The sequence below is a fragment of the Myodes glareolus genome, chromosome 3 (assembly GCF_982192425.1).
Source record: "Myodes glareolus chromosome 3, mMyoGla1.1, whole genome shotgun sequence".
In the NCBI taxonomy this organism is placed as follows: Eukaryota; Metazoa; Chordata; class Mammalia; order Rodentia; family Cricetidae; genus Myodes; species Myodes glareolus.
In genome coordinates, this window is record NC_142028.1 from 106,657,403 (window position 1) to 106,679,685 (window position 22,283).

Here is a 22,283-nt window from a genome sequence, read left to right on the forward strand (position 1 = left end):
AGACTTGGCATCATTTCCTAGATTTTTCAACACTTTATGGAAGAAATGTATTGAGTACAATATTAAGGTTTTATTTTTTATGATTTAGATGCAACACATAATAAAAGAGAACAATTTTTACAGTTGAGCTCCTCGTAGTGGAAATGAGGGTGAGATAGGGCGGCTTCAGTTTTTATAGTACTAAGTGGGGGTGCACCATCTCCTGCACACCTGCTCTTGGCCTCGAGAAGACCACCCGAGCTTTGTTGCGTCCCAAGCTGGTACTGTCTAGGTGGTGTATGGATGTGGTACAATAGGAAAGCAGGTGTGGCACATTCAAGCTATGATCATGTATTTTCTAGTTCTGGAAAACTAACAGCGTCTGTGACATTCAGATGCGGAGTGACAGAAGGCTTCTTGTGGGGAGTAGCTTGATCCTTGACACTGGGCATGACATGAGAATGTTCTTCCAGCAGTCACCATTAGTGGCTTGTGAGGATAATGTGTTTTGAACCTTGAGTTATAGTGGAAAGAAAATGGGTTTGCAATGCCAGTCTACAATAAAATTTAAAACTGTTTAGTTAGCATATTATCTTGGCACAGTGAAGGAGGAAGGAAGTGCATGTTCGTATTTAGTAAAGTTCTGGTCGTAGGTAAACAGTATGGTTGACAAGTCAATGTGACCTCTGCAAAGAAACAAAGCAAGGAAAATGGTCACATCGCTAGTCCCTTCCTTCTTTAGCACTATTTTAGTAGCTTGAAGGGGGAAATTAAGTCTCTTGAAAGATTGTCAACTAGGTTGAATTGGTGAATTAGCCTGGACATACTTAAACCTTTTCCTTCTCTTGTCCTTTCCTCCTCTGTGTATGGCTTCCATCCTTTTTAGTAATATCCATTTTGGTCATTCTATGTCAGTTACAGTACACTGACTGTTCTTTACCAACCAACTGTTCCAGAAGTACTTTGAAGCTTCATTTCTTTCATTCTTGTCATGGCATTTAGTTCTTTCCTCCTTGTTATGGGAGGGAAGGAGCCATGTATTTCGGAGAATTCCTTGGAGGACTTGCTGCAGGCCCCTGCTTTTCCTGCGTAGGTTTTAGGCTTCTCTCTAGTGCCAGGCATTGTAAATGGCCAGAGGTTTGTTTCTTGGCCTCCTGATTCTCACTGTGACTTCCAGGGCACATTGTTTGGAAACAATACTTGGTTTATATTGCTTTTTATTAAGAATTTTCATTTGGGGGATATACTCTCATGTATGGTTTAGTTTTATACTTTAGTTCATTTACATTCTCATGACTCATGAAACCTCTTTCTGTCCTTAACTTCTTTTTTATTTTTAAATCCCTGCCTTTTATTCTGATATTTTCAGCTATCTTAGCAGCTTCATGGTTTAATAATCTTGGTATTTACAATATGTATCCTCATATCTTTGGTCTTGCAAGTCTGTGCCTGATTGACTTTTTCAAAGGTAGCTGTTGTGTTTTGGGGTTAATGTGTTTGAGTAGCTAGAAGATCAGCTCTAGTTCACCCCGTGTTGGCTTATTTCCCTCCTTTTTTCTGAAGCAGATGCAAAGCTGTGCATTCTCTCCTTGGCTTAGAAATGCAGCAAAGAGTTGTTCACCTCTACAGTTGCCTTCTAGGAAGTGGTCCTTCTAGGGCAGACCCCCTTAGTTGTTGACAAGTATTTTGTATACTTGTTTAATAAAAAGTTACCTTTCTTAGCCTCACTGCATCTAGTCATGGGTTGAGTTGTTAGAGTTACCTTCACATTTTTTTTTCTTGGTTGGGAGTTCACTATGTGAGGTTTGACTTGGTCTTTTTCACCACTGAAGTGCTTAGAAAATTAGAGTAAATAATGAGCCAATATTTCAATACCAGATTAGACACAATTTACTGTGATGTTTCATAAACCACAGACTCCTTTCTTCTGTGAATGCGTGAAGGATCTCTTTTTTTTTTCAGACATACCGGGGTGCAAGTGTAAATTTCCATAAAATTTAAATGAGGTGCTTCCTGTAATTAATGAACAATTGTGGCTGCTCTCTGGTCTGCATTGTAATTAACCGTGATCAGGCTTGTTTAGTGATGACACTGTTCCTGTAATAATTTGACAAGCTACTGTGAATTTGCCAGGTTATTAAACAACCTGCAGCATTCACTCACGGAGTCACAGGGATAGGTGCCATAGCAGCAGCGCCTGGAGTTAATGCAACAACCCCTCGAAGTCTATCTATCACTGTGGGCAGATTTATATTCTGTGATTTTGGAGAACTTAATTAATGTGGTATGTGGGTATCTTGAAAACTTTGTTTATTGTGTAATGAACCTATGGGGACATAGCTGATCATTTTTACGAACACACAATGAAGCTTCAAATTGTCTGTAGTGTGCTAGTGTGAACAAAATGGAGACAGGTTTCCCCTACCACCTTATTAGATAGGTATAATTAATTTTTTAAAAGTTCTTCTCAGATTCACTTATAACACCCACATATAAGACTATTCTCATATTCGCTCTCTCTCTCTTTTTCTCTCTCTCTCTTCCCTCTCCCTCTCTCTCCCCACTCTTTGTTAGAAACAACAGATGAGGATGGAGTAAACCGCCACCTTGCAGGCATTCAGCTCTAAGTGGACTGGTAGCTTTATGTCCTTGGTCACTAGTGCACCATCCCCCCCACCTCCCTTCAGGTTAAGAGCTGTTCAAAACGTTACTGTCTAGTTACTGTGGTGTCTTTCATTCAGATTCTGTTTATTGACTAAACCACAAGGATTCCTGCCCAAAGTACCAGGCGGTCTATGCTTGACTGATTTTGATTTTCTAACATCAGCCCTGGGGTTTATTTGAAAAATGTACACACACTGCAGCTTTAACAAGTCAAGTGACTGCATGTTTTTGACCATAGAGTAGAGTATATCTGAAGATCATTAAATTCGGGGGTGGGGGTGGCAGTGGTCGAGCATAAATGTGGTTGTCCTTGTACCATTTCTCTCTCTCTCTCTCTCTCTCTCTCTCTCTCTCTCTCTCTCTCTCTCTGTGTGTGTGTGTGTGTGTGTGTGAGAGAGAGAGAGAGAGAGAGAGAGAGAGATGGTTTTTGTCTTTTCATCTTCTCCAAGAGCCAGAAAGTTTCCTGCCGTTCTCTTTCCAGCTATTGACAAATGATTGCCAGATGTGAGATCTTTGCAGCGCTCTCTCTCTCAGCAAACCTGCAGCGAAGGGATATTTGATTCTCCCCTGCCCATTTCATCTCCTTTCCACATCTGCCAGGGACACACAAGCAATACATCCCTACATGAGAGTTTAAAGTTTACTCAGCTCCTTTTCCCCTTCAGATAAAGTATTCGGAGACAACAGAATGAGGTCCATATGACGCTCTCCCAACTTCTCTGTATGAAATTAGTTGTTTATTTTACTTATCTACCTCTCAGTAATTGAACTTTCATTTCAGTTTCAGTCCAAGGAAAATTTGATGCAACTCTGGGAGTGCTAAGAGTTTACTATTGTCTGCTGGCTGCAAAGAGTGTCACCAGCACAGCTCCCCCTTGAGTCCCTCAGCTCCAAGAGAGACAATCTCTTCCGTAGGACATCCCAGTGAAGCATTTAATATATAGATACCAAATGCTCAGCACCGAGTGTCAAATAGAATGCAGTAGCCATTGAAGATTTACAAACTCCATCTATGGGTGTGGAAAAGTCACCTTGTTTGCCTTGATTAGTTTTCCCTGTGTTTGTGTCCATTGTCCAAGTTGCTGTGTAGGAGGCTGCAGTTTTAATCACAAGGAGCTTGTAAAAGAGAAAGTGTACTGAGTTGGGGAGGCATGTGGAATTAGCTGGTTGGAGAGGCCACACACAGAATTACTAACATGCACAGAAGTCTTTTGCATCTGTTTAGAATCTGTATTGATACTGATTTTTTTTCTCATCTCAGTTTGAAAATATTTTCTAAAATGTTCTTATAGCTCATGTTCATGCTATAGGGTGGGCTGACACAGGTGGCCTTTCTGTTTTCCTATTACACTTTTTGGCAAACGAAAAGGCCCCTTATTCCCTGAATAAGATCAGGGTATTTTTTTAAACATTTAAAAAATAATCCATAAAATGTCTGCCACATGTTCTCTAGTTTATGGAAATGTTTTCCAAATCAGAGCCGTGTATTGAATTCTTATTGCAAAAGTGTGTGTTTATTTCTGCCACCTTCCTAGCTACCTGTGATTTCTATTTTTATATGATTTTTTGTTTTACATGAAATTCAAATGAAGAATTTAGTGAATATTTCTGATTTGTAGACTAAGATTTTTTTTGTTATTATTAAAAGTGGTAAGATAAAATGGTTGTGTCTGCCTGTTACCATAGTCAGAGCAGGAAATGGGAAATTTGTTTTTCAATATGTCCTTTGGACAGAATTGGTGAAGTGATAGTAACAGACAAACCTGAGAACAAAACCTAGTAGCCCCCGGGAAAACAAGAACAATGACAGAACCCTACTAAGTCTAAGTAAGTGGGGTGAATCTGCTAAGAAAGAGTTGTCAAAATGTATTTTTAGTTAGCATTTTTACTGAATCACGATAGAGACAGTAATTTCAAATTGCTCACTCATAAAAACAAGACACTTCTCAGAATAAAATTACCAAAAGCGAGAAAGGTCTCTGTGGCAAGTCCATACTATGAATGTTGTTTGCATTCCCCTGGGAAGCCTGCCACTGCAGGCACTCCATGCACTGGGTAGATGCTGGTGTGGATAGGTGGAGGCAGAGGTCTATTGTAAACAGCGAGATTAGGGACTCCAGCCGCAGCTAAGTTCTCCAAGTGCAGATCCCTTGCAGAATTCGCCCTAACTAATGCATTTGCTGGTTTCTCATGACTTCCTGCTTTTTCCTCATCATAGTTACTCTGGGAGGCAGAGAGGTGCTAAGCAATGGAGGTGTCATCCGGCTGTGCACCTAGGGAATGTCCTTCAGAGGACGACTTGTCACCAGCCGTCAAAGAAGAGAGTGGCTTTGTGGTCTCTGAACATCTGGCAGTGCTGCACAGGAAGCTGAGGGGGTGTCATTAATTGTGATGAAATAATTTAAACCATCAGGAATAAATGAGGCTGTTAAGCTAAGTTCAGATTCCATTTGCCATGCACATGTGTCTAGCAGCCTGTGTGCAGTTAAAAAAAATTGAATTATATTAGCTCATGAGTAGAAGTGGAACACAGATACTGTAAATGAAACAAGTTGCTGTGTGGTGATGACACGGTATTGAGCCACTTCACAGAGTTACAGTTTGTAGGATCAATAGAGCAAAAGTGGTATATTACTTAGTGAATTTTTATATGAAAGGGTTTTTTTTTCCCCTAAGTGTATTAAAGTGCACTGGAAGGGGCAGCAGACTGGACAGTAACGAGAATACCACCAGGTTTTCCGCTTCTGAGAAGTATGGTGTGGACCGTGGGTGTGCACAGCCGGGGAGGACAGTAGGTGTGTGAACAGAAAGCAAGGCAGTGGTGAAGGTGGTGTGGCAGGAGCTCCTGACCAGGACCTAGATGCACCATTCTCCCTTCTGTAGAGATAGCTGCATAGCTCAGAGTAGATCAGAGATCACATGGCACCGATTTCACATGTGATCCTCAGGCCCTGGAGAACCAGGCAACTCCGACTTCTTCAGAGGGGAAAAACCGTCGGCTTTTGGAAGGTCTGAGCAGCTATGAGGTTTTGTGCACTGAATTGAGCAATGGTATGCAGGCTACAAAGTACATTTCTAGAATAAAGGTTATTGTTATACACATGAACAAAACTCAAAAATTGAACCTTTGTCTCAAACTAACATAGAAAATGGAAAGTAAAATGAGACTGCCTAGGTACAGAAACCATTTTTGGAGAGGGGGGAAAAAAAAGGAGAGGCATTTGCTGTCAGAAAACAAGATGCAGGCGCTGGGCTTGAGCTCTGACAAGCTTTGGACAAGAGCCATTCACTGCAAACATTTTATCTCGCTCTGCTCCTTTGTCTCTTGGTTGCCTCTTAGCCCTTCTTTCTGCCCAGGCGTGTCTCCTCTGTCCTTTCTCCATCTTCCCGTGCCTGTGTTTTCACTTTAAACCCTTGCCCTTTTATATTTGCTTCTTTACATCTTGCTCTCATTTTCCACTTTGCACAGACGCCATCTACCATTCCATTTCGTCCATAGAGCTTCTGTGTTGCTACCGTAAAGACTGGTGTCCACAGCTGCTTCATTTGAATATACATAAATGTGTAAAGTTGTATGACTGTTGGTGGGTTTAAAAATGTGAATGAATTTGATAAGGAAGCTTAAGAAAGGAATACAGGATGCTAACTGAGCCATCCCCTCCTCCTGCTTGTGAGTAAAATTTACCTACTTGTCAGTGTTAGTCAGAACTTAGTAGTTCAGGTGAACGTTTTTATTCTCTCGTTCTGGAGGATATTCATGTAGAAACCCTTGGCTTCAAACTCATTTAAAATCCGTCAGAGTAACTGGTAGGATCTGGCCTCTGTGTGTTTTTATCTCTGGGTTTAATTTTAGTTGATGCAATGGAATAGGAACATTTTAATTCTTCCGTGTTGGCCTAGCATTTCTGGAAGGATTGAAAGGGGAGATATTATCAGGATGATTTTTAATATGGCGCACAATAAAAGTCAGTCTATTATTATGCTATAAATATGTTTGCCTGGTCACCAAACAGCTAATAATTGGGGAAAAGATTTCTGAAAAACATATGTATTTTGACTATTTAAATATTGTTTAACTTAAAATAATTTTTAACGTATCTTTCTACCATAGGAATTCAAAATAGAAAATTTTGAATAAGATAATGGTTTTCATTCAATACTTTTGCTTACTGTTTTCTGTGTATCTAATTTTCAAAAACAAAAAAATAATAGTGTATTCAGCAATTGAAATTTATTAGTAAAGACAGAACATTTTTGAATGACTGTAAGGTTTTCCCTCCCCCACTCTTTTAAATTTTGGCAAGATATAAATTAGTTGCTTTTACATATTTTCAGGGTTTTTTTTTCTTTTTCATTTTTCTGTTGTTGTTGTACCAACTTCCTTTTTAAATAACCTTCAAGTCATGGATTTGTATAGCTTGAGCTTTACTATTTCAGATATAATATGAATGAAATAAAGTTTGTGCTCATTTCTCTTTATAGAAGTGTTTCAACGGGAGGATGTCTGGATTTCAGGGGAGGGATTTCACATAAGCTGTTTATGTTGGTTACTGCTACTATTAATATTAGAAAAGCCGAGGAAGATACTGTGTTTAATGTGTGGAATTTCTTAAGCCATTGCCACAGCAGTTTCATATGAAAAGGAGATAAGAAAGAAAAGTTGGAAGGTTTTCGTGCTTGCCTTGATTAGAGAATTATGTATTTTGAAGGTGCATGTACATGGGTTTTAATAAATATATCACAGTGTACACCCACGCTTTGTATCGCTATAAGACTTACTACTGGTCTTCCATTTGAATATTTGACTGGAGTTAGTCACAATGAATACTTTATTTTAGAACATACAAGCCTTCCTGTTTCTTGTAAAAGGAAAGGAAACCTTTTGTTTGTAGGTAGTAGAACCTCAAGTTGTATGTTGGATTCTTTAGGACTCAATAACTTTCCTTGTGATTTAAAATTTTACAAGTGAAAATTATGTGAATTGTAAAACCCAATATCTTCCTCTTAAAGACTTAGAAACTGGCTGAGAAGCTCTAAAGGACTGCCCCAAATCATCCGCATTCTTCACCTTTGGTGTGTCAGACCCTAGATGATATCATCGGCTTGTCTTTATACCTGTAGAGATTAATAAATATTAAATGATTCTGCCCTATATTTCATAAGATCCAGAAGAACATAAAGAATGCAGATACCAGTCACACCTGAACGTGGCAGGGACAGAATTCAGGAAGTTTCGTGTTTAGGGCTGCAGTCACAGCCTCAGCAGGTTCGCCATGGAGATCTGTGAGATGTGTCAGAGTACTGCCAAGGCATATAATGTTTGGGTCTGGCTTTTTACTTTTTTTCTGCCTTTCTAGTGTCACTTAATGTTGTTCAAAAGCTACTCCTTAAACATTATCAAATAGAAACAGTCCAAGTGATCCCTGTTTCAAAAGAAAAGTGTTGTTTGCAGTTATGCGAAGAAAGGAATTGCCGGGGAACATAAAAGTCTTTTTTTTTTTTTTATTGTCCAGTGAGTGCCAGTAGAGTTTCTTGGAGCACAGAAACAGACTAAATTCTCTTGAAATCATTGTTATTATTTAAAAAACTTCTTTAAGTGTCTTTTTGGGTATGGTTCTGTGTTTCCATCCTATAAAATGTGAGCTAAACAGATAGGGTCTCTGCCCTCTAGGAGTTTATAATCAAAAACATGTAATGTAGCTGACATCTGTTATTGTATTGAGGTTTTACAAATAAACATTGATCACATATATAAATAAAAGTTTTATAACAAAGAGGAGGAAAGCCTTTTCTTGCCTGACTAAATAAGTAAACAGACATTCTCATCCCCCACACTGAAACTATCCATAGAAGTTGTAAAATGACTGAATTAAAATAATCCTGGCACCAGGGTCCTCTATTACACTGTAATTTGTAAAGTTTTGAAGTTTGAACTGTGCTTTCTATGATGTCACCGATGGTATACTTTGAGTGGGTACTGATTCTGAGATGGAGTTTTGTTAATCTGCTAATTTAGATGAATCCAGTTTTGTTAATCTGCTTTAGCTAATTTAGATGAATCCAGTTTTCCCCTACCTGTGGATTTTCCCCAGTGGTATTCTCAGTGATGACTGGTGGTCTTTGCTTCATAAATGAGTATCTATGAGTACAGTCTAAAATTTTAATCCAGCCCCTTAATATTAGCAAACATCATGTTTTTAAGTGAGTAGACTTTCCCTTTGCTCTATTAGTAGAAGCTATATCAAAACAAGGACAGGGCTTTAAAATTGATGCAGATTATGAAATGAATTTCGAGAGATGGGGAGAGGTAGGATTTTCAGAACTTTGTGGGGAACAATTGTACTTGACAGTTCTGGAGAAGTTATGCAAACTGAAATTAAACATGTATGTTGATGAGGGTAATAGATACCGAACTTGATAAAATATTTTCTTTCTTCATGCTTAGCTCTAATGCAGGGCCTTAAGAGTTTCTTCATTTTTGAGTGACTAACAACATTAAGAAGACTAAACATGAACCCAGCTCAAAGGTCAAGACATTAACTAAATGTCTATCTCTACCTCACTGTAGGTGTCTGTCTGTGTAAATTAAAGCACGTGGGTGCATAAATTAATTAAAAAACAGCCAGCGATATAAATCAAACTTATTTGGTACACTGGTGAAATGAGCATTGTTTGTAAGATTATCTTGTTATTTAATCTCCTCTGTATAAACCTGGCTGGTTGGCATTATGAAGTAATAATACAATTAATGTGATGATGGTATACTTTTTCTCATGCAGGTCTGATCCTGCAGGCCTTTCTTGACGGATTTGTATATATAGAACTGGAAATTTTAATTAACCGGATTCCTCCCCACCTTCTGTGTATGTCTGGTTTTCTTTTTTTTCTTTTATTTTAAAATCTCAAAATGTCCCCAGAGGTTTTCATTCTTCTGAATATGTAATTTACTGACCCCGGAAGAACAAATTGCCTTCAGATATTATTTTCTCAAAACTGTACAAAGTTCATTATCAGAGCTACCTGCTGTCTTCAGCTACACTGTGCTGTGCTCTTGGGTCCCAAATGAAAAGAAAGTTTTACTTAAAAATGAACCCAATTAGGAATTTCTTGAACAAACAAAAGGCTGTTTTTCTTTGATGTGCAAAGGAGTTTTGTTTATAACTATTAGTCACATAAGTCTGTTCTTTACATAACCAAAGACCATTCCTTATCTTTTGTATGAAAACGAATAAAGCGAAGGGGCAGAATATAAACACTTTTAAAAACTCAAGAAGGAATCTTGGCAATATGCTATTTAGTATTTGATTCACAACTTTTGCTTAGTTTCTTGTTTCTGGGTTCTTTTCCCACCCACTACCTGACTCTGTTAGTTGATTTCTTTATGTTATAAGATGAAAACTTTGCTTTGGGGAAAGTAAAAACCTATATGTTCCTGACCGCGTTCTCGGTTTCCCTAGCTGTCTTTTTAAGCTTAATCTTTTCTGATAATGTTGTCCAATCGTTTTACAAATAAGTTAAAGCAAAAGAAAGCCTTAAGTAATTTCCTCTTCTAGAATCTTTTATGAATAGAGCTTGGCAACTGAATTCATGTTCCTTCTTAAACTCAGAGTGGATTAATATGAAACAGTCTTTATAGGATTGTGCATAGGACAGTTATAAATGATTTGATGCACTCTCAATTATGATTTTTTTCTCTTTAATCTTGGAGTATCGACTTCTTTATTGGCCAACATTGGTAAAAAAACATTTTAAAATCAAATATTTGGGTGTGTTCTTTGGATATTTCGATCTCGTTTTTATGTGTGTCTTAGGGTTCACTATTTGAATAGCGATTATCATGCCATAGCAATACCCCCATATCTCAGCAGTGTGTATCTATGGTTTTGGAAATCAGTAACCAAAAAGAAAAGAACTTAAGACCACTCACCAAGGAATGATTTACTAAGAGTTTAATAAATAATAATGATAATAATAAAGTGGCAAAGAAGATTTCACAATATATGTTCACTATTTTCACTATTAATTTCTTGGTTATACAGCTTTGGTTGTAAATCATTGTTAAACTATGCAAATATATTTCCTGGGGTTTGTGTATGTTTTCTAGAGGCCTTTCTAGATACTATGTATCAAAGAAGTATTGGAATCAGGGTATCTTCTGACTGGAGCACAGGCATGTGGTGTAACAGGGCGTCCTCTGTTGAAGAGGTGACTTAATTGTGGGCCAACTGCTGTCTTCAACCTACTGACTAGAGCCAACATCTAGCATCTGATAGGAGGGAAGGTTCCAATCACCGTGAGAAAACAGCATAGAGCTGTATGTCATGTTCCTACCTGGGAGTGATACAGATGACTGAGCCTATGAGAAATCCTGAGATGTGTAAATCAGCCAAAGAGCTGCCTGTTGGCAAAGGCAAAAACAGGTATGTGGTTAAGGCTACGTGTAGCAAACACTTTGAGTTTCCCTGATGTGTGCCTTCCCCGTAGGTTTCCTATATCTGGATTGAAAAACTAGCCTTCCTGTGTTTGTCATTTCTCACCTTCATTAGTTGCTCTTCACTGGAAGTTTGTCATTGTCTCATCTTTCCCTCCATTTGTATGCAGTTGGATACTGTTTTATCCACTCATTTTAGGATATCCTTTGAAAGTTTGCTTAATCTGTTTTCCCTTGAGACAGATCATGACATTAACTTCTGTGAAGGGTCTTTGTTTAGGGAAAGAAGTTGGAGAAGAAATGACATATTGGAAAAACGATGTAAAGATGAATGTTGAAGTGATCAGTACCACTACTGATTGGTGCTTATTCTCAAAAAGGCTTTCTGAGGTACATAATAAATATGTCTCTCAGAACATAGAGTGCAAAAATGTTTACCCAGTGTTTCTCATTGTCGGTTAATTACCGTGCCCTCTGAGCACCCCATACTTGTGATGTCTGGAATCATAAGTACATGGCCAAGTTGAAGGTAAGGTGGCTGGTTAGCTATCACTGAGAACCTTGGTTAATATGTCTGTAACAGGGAGTGAAGTGGAGAAAATTGAAAGCTAAGGGAAGCTCCTATGTTACTTTTACTTTGGTCTATAAAGTGAGAAGTGCTCTGAAATATTTACTGTTCTACGTCCATAGGTCCTGTAGTTTTCTTTATGACTAAATTCAGCTCTGCTTTTAGCCACCACTTTGCTACCTGAAAGCATTGTTTGTTTTTCTCACAGCAATGTCTGGCAGCTCTTGTAATACTGACTCTTCATATTAGAGCCAAGGTGGTCATGATTTTCACACATATTCATTACTTAATCCACACGGAAGTATAAAATACCCATAGATATTATCCCAATTATATTCCGAAGTCTTTGATTTTGGAATAGGAGGATGTTGTTACCTATTCAACTACTCTTAGTATTTTTTCTTTTATTTTTCCTTAAAAGAAGAGTTATTTAGCAAATTCATGCCATACGGTGATTTGATTCTTTGGGAGTTTCAAAAATGGACCCATACCTTTCTGTAGTTTTCCAGATGGTCACTGAAACCTCAGTAGGTATAATTAAAGCTGTGATTGCGTCATGACACATGATACGTTGAGAAAGAGTTGGAGTAGAAAAGAGTGTAAGGAGAAAGTAAAACATAGTCCCCAGTGGAACTGAGACATTGTGTGCAATTTCTTACTTGTTGGACAAAAGAATCTGCTCTAGAAACCAACTTCTTACAGAAGCAGCTGAGGCACACAGTTATTACATGTGTTTTGATTGTATTCAAATATCTTACCATAGAGTCATGGTACCCAGATTATAAGGGCAGTCATTACTATGGCTCATGCAGAGGCATCAAAATGCCTTCCAAGTCCCCACTAGCCACTTGGAAAGGCAGCTGAAGTCTCTTAACAGCTTTCACTTTCTACAAGTACAGGAACTGACCTAGCTTTCTTCCTGTGCACTACATGATGTTTCTGGCTGTCCTTGTTTATAAAGAATTGTGTTACTATAGGAGAAAGATTTAAGGGAACAGAGGCGAGCATGTTCTCCTTCATTTAGGAAGATAGAAGACACACATGGCAGATCAAATATGTAGATAACATCTTGCATATTAAAATTTGTCCAATTTGTTGAATTTTAAAGACAAAGGAACTGCATAGAGAAACATCAGAAAGGCATATTTTATTATGCTTTTATAGCTGCTTTAACTTCCTCACTCAATCTGGGAATTGTTACCCAGTGAGATGTTTTTTTTCTCTTTTGTTCCTTCTCTGATTCAGAAGATGCATCACTGCCTCATTAAAGAAGGAATTCAGTTTACTCTGCTAGAACTTTCTCAGCATCTGAGGGAGGTGATGACTTGAGGTTTAAGGGGCTTTGGGGTAATACAGCTTCAACTGTTTGTTAGAATATACTCTGTAAAGGATAAGGAAATTTAGATTATAAGGAAAATGATTCTGTTTGTGGCATCTTAGGAACAATTTTTCTACCTGTGGTTGGTCACTATCAATGTATGGCAGTTGCTTTCCATTATAATCTCAAGAGCCAATCAATACATACAATATTATGCAACTTACAGTTATATTATGACCAAAATATGTCAAGTGTGGTTTCTGAGTGGCTGATTTACAGTAAGTGTTCTTCATTCCCCAAAGTGGGTATTATGACTAATTTAACTCTCATAGACAGGCATTTCTTTCCATGTGAAAATTGTATGAGTGTTGGGGGGGAGGGTTTGTAGAGAAAAGAAAAGTAGTAACTCTGTCAATGTACTCACATACAGATTGATCAATTGTCATCTCCTTTGCATTTCCATAGATTGTTATGAATTATTTGCTCACCCTGGGAGAGACATGCTCTGAATTATAATAATTTAAAATCTGTGAATCTATTAAAACCATATTTGTAGCTCTAAAAAAATTGATATTCACTGGGCAGTTTGCCCAACAAGAGAAAGTCAAAGAGATTACATACTTATCCTAAGTAACAGCAACCACCCTGCCAATTCTTCATTTGAAAGAATACAGCAAACCCAAATTATACATCTATGGGTAAGAAAAGGCAAGAAAAGAACTCAATATATCAAAATCAGAAAGTGAATTCCACAATAATGGTTACAATAATGTTTCAAGATGTGATTTTAGCAAAGGTCCAAGTCACTGAACTAATCGTAGCTTAGATGGGTTTAAAATGACTTAAAACACACACTATGGTGTTTCTCTCATTTACATTTGTGCCAGAAGACCCTGAGATCACATGAGGTCAGGGCAGCAACCTCATTGTTTGGTGGAGAACGTAAGGACTGTGTAACCTGACAGACTGTGGTCCCAGGCTGGCCTTGATGTCTCTTCATCCCAGATCACAGGGTATCTAGAAGTCAAAGAGTACTGAATGAACAGGCTGAGCTTTCACTGCCAGGGGCTGACAGTCGAAGGGTGTGTTAAACTAAGCTGACATTTCCAAGGCCTTTCTTCCGTACGCAATGAGATTAAGCAGCTCTGATGAACTGTCCTGTGATCTGCGAAAGGTCATATGCAGTCCTGTTCATCTGTGTTGTCTCAGCACTGACCATTGTGCCTGGCACTGGTCTGTGCATGTTGAATGCATGTGACAAATGTTGATCTTTGCTTGGGATCACAGTGTGAATAGGCAAACCAAAGAACAGCTTGCATAAAAGATGCATATGCGTATGCAGTGTTTGAATAAATGTGGGATTTCTGTGGCAGTAGAGAACAAGCAAGCTCACCTGAAAGCTCCTCCCCTTGAGAGCAAATGCACATTCGTGTTTATCTGTATATTCTGCTGTTATGTATGGTGCCCTGCTCTTAGTATATTCTAGAAAAGAATACCATACTGCTTTCTTCCTTTGTAAACTTTAAGTGAACTTTCCGTAGTTGTTTCTTCTTGTCGTATTAAAACTTTGATAGATGTTTGCGTTTACCACTTTTCTTGTTCTGTTAATGTTGTAAAAGACTATCTCATTGAATGTAGTCACATCAATAAGAAGTCAAAAGCGCCATCTGGCCATATGAGTTTCACTTTCTTACAATTGGAAATTAACTTCCATGGACTGTTGAGGATGACTTCTTCAGATTATGGCATTTAGTAAGCAGTAGAGAGTCCCACTTTTAATTTTCCATTAACCATAGCTTTTGTTGTTCTGTCCAGGAAGAGTACTTCAGATGTTGGCTTTCTATATCTCACTTTTTTCCAGTATAGGCCCAACAAGGGGTTTGTGGGTTTTTCTCTTGTGTACAGTAGACCTGTTAGGTCTGCAAAGTGACAACCCCCCCCCAAAAAAACCCCACAAAACAACAAATAAAACACACCCAGAATAAGAGTACCACTCCTGAACTTGGCCAACTGTTAAATGAATACTGATATTACAGAGTAGACTTGGGTAAAGGAGGTAGACGGTGCATCTTGTTATCTTTCCTGGGTGAACCACCAAAACAGATAGTAATGACAGTATTATTGCATGGACACTGAGCCTTTGAGTTGTACATGTGTGCAAGGCATGCCTCTGAAATTAGTGTTTAGTTCTTTATTTGCTTGTTGTTTTTGAGACAAGGCCTCATATGTAGGCCAGGTTTGCTTCTAACTGTAATGCTCCTGCCTCTGCCTCCTGAATGCTAAGACTATGGATGTATGGCCAGCTAGTGTTTTTTGATTGGAACACTTTAGTGTTCTGTCTTGCCTTAATTTTTTTGAGTAAAATACCACCTTAGCACTAGTTCACAAACATTTGAACTGTGATGTATGACTATTGTGACTGTAAAGTAGAAAAAATATCAAAAGAAAAAAATACCAGGCAAGCAAGCATTGATGTTAATAATGCTATATTTTTATTGAAGTGAAAGAGATAAAACTTACTCAAAGCCAGACAGATTTTATAAAAAAGGGTTCTAGCACCTCAAAACTGTCTGGGACCCTTTATAGATGATTGTTAATCATATTTTATACCTACAGAAAAACAAATAAGCTTGCTGTTTTTAGATACAGTGTTTGAAATCAAGCAAATGTCCTGGAGTAGCTGGATGAGTGCCCAATGCTGAGGGCTGAGCACAGAATCACCCTACTCTCGGCAGGGGAAGCTGATCTCTGAGACTTTTGAAAGACACTTTTGCTTAGTTGCCAATGTAATTTATAACTGAACTGTCAGTTCTGTAGCATTGAGGTAATGGGAAGTATTGGTTGTAGTAACCTTTTTCTGTATATTTTTAAAAACTTTTAATTAATCATACTGTCTTTAATGTCCCATGCCTCTTACTGAAAGGGTCATGATAGAGGAAGCAAAATAAAGATCTATGTAGCATTATAGGAGAAAACATTTGCAGCAAAGATGGCAGAGATCAAGGGAATGTCAAAATTACTAGAGTGAAGAAAACAGAATTGAAGATGAGACCAAAACCAGATAGATAGAGATGCCCCTGGGCAAAATATAGTTCTGCAGGAAAATACGTTAGAAGGTAGAACTTCATAGGAAAGACTTATTTTGTGAGGAAGTATATTAAAAATCTCATGACCTTATTGCAATTGTTCTGGACCTGTTCTTATTGTAATTGTTTCTAGAAACCAAGTACAGTGATTTGTAATTTTTTAGTTACTGAAGATTTCCTATGATGAGTTCTGCAGATAGGAGTTTACATTTTAGATGTTTTTCTTGTCGTCTTATTTCAATAAAACCAATGCCTAATTATGAGTAAAGAAAATTTGATAATTTTCATTTACAACAAAGAAATAAGACTATGTGAGTGAAAAAGTAAAATGTGTTCTAATGCTGAGAATAAGGACTTTGTAGCAAAAGAAGTTACACATCCATCTTGTGTTCATTCCAGTCATTTCTAAAGCACTTTCCTGAGTGAAGAAGTCCTGAGGTTTAGAACAGAGTCTGTGCAGTATCAAGGCAGCACCTTGTGGCAATCCATGGGACATCCCAGTGCACAGAAAATGTCGCCAAGTACTAATCGCTGGTGAAACATGAGATTTATTTAATGTGCGAGCAGGCCATTTCCAGGATAGTGCGGCAGCTACAGTTTGCTCATGCTCAAGTACTTTTCTCTCTTTAGAAAGCTCCCTTGCCACCTAAGCCACCACTAGTCTGACACAGGGTTTCTGTACGGCTGTTCTGGAATTTGCTCTGTAGTGCCAGGATTAAAGGCATGTGCCACTACATGGACTTAATTCCTATTCCTCCCCATGGCTGTGATAGATAGTATCTTGATTCATGGCCCTGGGTTCTTTTACGTCCCTCCAGGACACAGTACAGTGCCTTCGCATGTATGTCACTTGCTGAGTAGATATGTGAGGACCAGCAGTAAGTCAATGAAAGGAAGAACAGAACAAAATGTACTGACGTTGGGCAGTTAGTTCAGTGGGGGAGCGCTTCCCAGCAAGTGCAAGGCCTTGGGCAGTCCTCAGCTCCAGGAGATAGAGTGTAGGGAAAGAGCCAAACATGCAGGAGTAGGAATATAGTTCACTGTACATGTTTGGCGAGCCTGAGGCCTGGGTTCAGTACCCAGCAGTGTGTTCATATGCTGAGTCACTCATTTCAATTTAGAAATGAAGAAAAAGAAAATAATTTGTCTTGAGTCAACCTTAGGCTCAGAAATAGACCCAGTCACCAAATTACCTTTTGTTTCCTTCATGATTCTTTATCATGCTAATAGGATTAATACAATAAGGCTAGATGGGGTCAAGTTTACAATGAGGCTTGTTTGCTACCGAACAAACTTGCTGTCGTGTTATTTGAAGACAACAAACTATCTTTCTTTACATGGTCACTGATTGATATATGGTTTTTTCCCCCAAAATGTCGGTTTCCCCATTTTTATGCAATTTTTAAGGATTTCTTTTTGATAAACCCTATGCCTAACATCAGATCAAATCACTATCCAGGCAACATATAGAAGTCATGTTTTTGTTTTAACCATAGAGAAATCTTCAAAGTGTAATCACTTCCTACAAAGCTAAATACTCTTCATTTCCCTCCTCCATCCCAGTTGTAGCAAGGGCAGAGACTGAATCTTGGTCTAACTGTGAACCCAGGGCCCAGCATTTTGCGCAGGTGTAGTGGCACGCTACTGGGTAAGGTTTTGGCGAGAGGGGCTGAGTAGGAATCACAACTGTGCCAAAAGGTGGCATTGGAGGGAATTAGCAGGAAAGTGATCATCCACAGGGGGCAAATGCCAGCTAAACTCATCACAGGGATTTGCAATATGTGCAGGTGAGCGTCATGGAGCACTTCCCTTCCAGTGCCCGACTGACAGGGAGCACTCATTTCACAAGTCCTGACTCTGCCCCTTCCTTTTGGTACTTCCTTTGCAGCCAGACTCAGGAAAATCAAAGCGTTACTCAGAGTTAAACCTTTTCTTTTTTTCTTTTTTTTTTTTACCACTATTAACTTTTTTTTTTGAGAAAGTAATTTTATTAAATTATAAAAGTTTCCATTTCCGCCCCTCCTCCCAACACCCTCCCACTCCCCCCACTCCCTCTCCTCCTCCCTCTTCGTCCCTAAGGGCAGTCAGGGTTTCCTGCCCTGTGGGAAGTTCAAGTTCCTCCCCCCCTCCCTCCAGGTCCAGGAAGGTGAGTATCCAAACAGACTGGATCCCCAAAATCCAGTACATGCAGAGGAAACAAGTCCCAGTGTCATTGTCAATGGCTTTTCAGAAAGACTCCGGGCCAGCCACATTCAGAGAATCCGGCCACATTCAGAGAATCTGGTTGGATCACGTGCTCGTTCAGTCCCAGTCCAACTGGCCTTGGTGAACGCTCATTAGATCCGACCCCTTGTATCAGTGGGTGATCACATCCCTCGCAGTCCTGGTTTACTTTTTCATTTTCTTCCTCCTTCTGCTCCTCATTTGGACCTTGGGGGGCTCAGTCCGGTGCTCCAATGTGGGTCTCTGTCTCTATCTCCATCCATCGCCAGATGAAGGATCTATGGTGATAAGCAAAATATTCATCAGTATGGTTATGGGCCAAGGCCGGTTCAGGCACCCTCTCCTCTGTCCAGAGAACAATCTGGGGATCTCTCCTTGAACCTGGGATCCCATATATAATCAAGTCTCCTGTAAACCCTAAAATGACTCCCTTAGTTGAAATATATTCTTCCCTGATCCCATATTCATCCTTCCTCCCTCCCCCCAATCCCGGTCCACCGAGCTTTCCCCATTCCTCCCCTACTCCCTTCTCTCTAACCCTCTCCCCTTCCAACAACCTTCCCACCCCCCCCCCATGCACCCGAGGTTACCTGGGACTCTTGTCTATTTCCTACCTCCTAGTTAAAGCTTTTCTTGCTGGAGGATTGCCTCCTCATGTTGGACACTTCATTTAATGTAGATAGACTTCATAGGTAGACTCTAGGCAAGTTTCTGTAGGTCTAATGGTACATTTATTTATTTCAACAGGAAATTGCCTATCAGTGCATAGATTATTTTTGGAAAATTTGTTTTCTATGAGTGTCTGCTTTTCAAGTTTTTCATAGGAAGTAGTAAAGATAAATTTTTTCACACCTTTTTCTTTAATTCAGAATTTGAATGAGATTACTTAAGGACAGTATCCCTCATTTTGAGGATCATTGAAGTGCTGTTGTTTGTGTGTGTGTGTGTGTAATAAGATAGGAAGTCACCTGAGTGTAAATTATAGTAGATACATAAAATAAGAACTAGACTATTGATGCCAAGAACATGAGATCATTTAATGCAATGATTTATTTAAAAAAAAAAAAAGTCCCAAGTCAGTGACTGAGTCACCTCACACAGACATCGTCTTGCCTTAGGTTGGACATGGGTGGGCTGCTGTTATGACAATGGCTTCAGCGGATGGCATTTCTGTGCAAAGGATATTGTTGATGGAACTACTGCATTCTGTAATGAAAGGGCTTAAATGATCAGGAAGGATTTAACTAGCATAGAGGGTGAGCGCCCTGCGGGCTGTTCATGGCTTTGCTGCTTTATAATCCTTGGGTTTGAGATACTGTTTGGGAGCAGTGGTAACATCAGAAGTTCTTGCTTAGTGTTTTTTAAACTCACCTCACTAAGAAAGGTGTTTGGGGAAGCAAACAGTTCTTCCCAGTGTTCTATTTTAAGGAAGATGTTTTCTCTCAGGGTCAGGTGAAATCTGCCCAGTTATCTCTGGCCATGCCTCATTGTAATTCAGACTTCTTTAAAAGTCTGAGCTATAGAAAAAACTGTTGAAAATGTGGCAGATTAACGTAAAATAAAATTTGGCCTTGGTCTCTTATTCACTTTATAGGGCTGTTGTGTCTATTGTTTTTGTATCATATGCTTGAAAACATCTTAATGCTTAATATCAACCCTGAGGGTACGAGAATACCTGTGTTGATTACCCAGAATATACTCACAGACTACAATGTGGGTGTTTTGCCTCTGAAAGGGAGCTAGTGGGAGTTTAATGGCTCAAGAGAACCTTCCTTTGTAATGGTTAACTGAATAACTCTCACCTTGTAAGGCTCTAAATCCCAGTCTATTTTTCCAGGGAAACATACTGCAGCTGTTTCAAATAACCAGTGGTTTGAAGATGATTGTTAATGTGGTTTGTTGTACACTCAAAAATGTAGACACGTCTCTGCTGTTTGTCTTTGAAGCTAAGGAGTTCAGATTAACTTTAAATTGCTTTTATTCATTGAATATATAAGTTTCAAGAAACCCTCAACTAATATTTAATTATATAGTAGATATTTAGAATTTTCTTAAGACATCTACAAAGACATTTAAAACATTATAAAAATTTTATTAATGATTTTGTTTTTATATAATCCCATGCACAAAATTAAAAAAAAAACAGTCAAGAAATGAGATGACCAGAATTAATGGCTGCTTTAATAAGTTGTCTCCAGAGCAATAGGAATGCATTAGGACTGTGGCTGAGGGAATCCCTGCATATGGGAGGCTGTGAGCTGCTAACACTGAGCTTACTGGGCTTGTGAGGTAAAGGGCATTAGAGGTGTCTCTTATATGGCCCCACATGATTTCATTTCTGAGGAACTACCTTAGAGCTATCCAATTTGCTATTCACTCTTTCATATAATGCTGAAGTTGACCTCTGCCGATGAATTTGGGATCGAGGCAGGGTGGATGGTACCAACAGCTTTATAAATGAGGAAGCTGTTCTGAGAAAGGTTATGTGGTTTACCCAAGATTTCCTGTTTAAATGAGTGCTGTATCTATCTACTGCTCCGCTGGTGACACAGGAACACACTAGGCTTGCCTTTTTCCTCCTCCCTAGGAGCAGAGAGAGAAAGCTCTAGGCTGTAGCTTCAGTTGTATCGTGTGACTTTGGGAAGGTGAGTCCCTGGAGCCTTGTTAATGCTTTTAAAACGAGAATGGTGGCCTTTGCGTCTTTGTGTGTTTGTGACTGAGATCCTGGGTAGCAGTGCTGCTGCCTGGTACATTTTGCTGGTACTCAGTTCTAGTCGTGTTTTCCTTTCTCTTTAACGTTTTGTACAGAAAGTGTGGCTTTGTTTCTGGAAGCCAGATGCAGTCTCTACTACATAGACGACGTATGTGGCCTGTGAAGCAAGAGGCTCACAGTTCACCGATGTTTAGCAAGTGTTCAGCATTACACTAATTCTCTGAGTGAGGGATGAGGGGAGCACAGACAAGAGAGCAATGATGCTTTCATGTGGGGTAAGGGTAGACAGCAAGTGCTTTTGGACTTGGTCTTTGATGCTTGGAAACCGGGGAGTTGCAGTGGCAAAGGCTTCCTGGTTGGCTGGAACTTAATGGGGATGAGAAGCTAGATTTATGAGGTTATTTCCAAGCAGAGACTTCGGTTATTCACTCAGTCAACATTAATTGAACATACTATTAATGAACTGTATAGATTTCAGACACCTGTATGGTTGCTGAGAGTACCGTTCAGAACATGTTGATGTCCTGTCCTGTAGGATATTATATTTTAGTGAATAATCAGTGGGCAAAATTGATACGAAATATAACATGGGTGCGGAGGGAAACGAAAAAAAAGAATTTTTAAAACTGGGGTATGAAGACACAGAGAGAGAGAGAGAGAGAGAGAGAGAGAGAGAGAGAGAGAGAGAGAGAGAGATTGATTCCCGGATGATGTCAGAATGACCAAATATGAAGAAAAAAATGTGAGCAGAGACTTAATAAAATGGTGGGGTGAGCTCTATATGGAGCAAGCTTCTGGAATCTTCCAGCAGAGGGAAGAAACAGTTTACAAGACCTTGCCACATAGGAACAAGGTAGAGGCTAGGTGAACTTGAGAAGTCAACAGCCTTGTACCTCATAAGGACACAAAGAAAAGGGATCTGTTTACACATAGAGTCAGGAGTACTGTCAGAACCCTTTGTATTAAGTATACTCACCTGAGTGCCGCTTGTCTTTGCTTCCCTCCTACATCCGTCCATCCAGCCATTTAACCACTATGTGCTGAGAATTTCCTGTATTCTACTCTACTTCTTAACTGAACCCTGTTCAAATTTAACCTCATTCTAAGAAGACAACATCAATTACCAATAGTTTATGTATTGTCTTCATCTAGTTTGTGGCCCTAGATGATTATTTTAAGACTATGTAAACTGTTACCACAGTATCTTTTGTTGGGATAGTGTCAGGCGGGTTGGTTATGCCCTTCTCAGCCATTGGTAAGCACTTACAGGAAGAAGAGTTTAGGAGAAAGGAAAAGACAAG

The 22,283-nt window shown here is 39.1% G+C and overlaps 1 protein-coding gene across 4 annotated transcripts in view; it reads left to right on the forward strand.

Annotated features, from left to right (window-relative positions):
* Positions 1–22,283, forward strand: part of Bnc2 (basonuclin zinc finger protein 2) — a 402,638-nt gene that overhangs the window by 164,390 nt on the left and 215,965 nt on the right. The window lies entirely within an intron of this gene.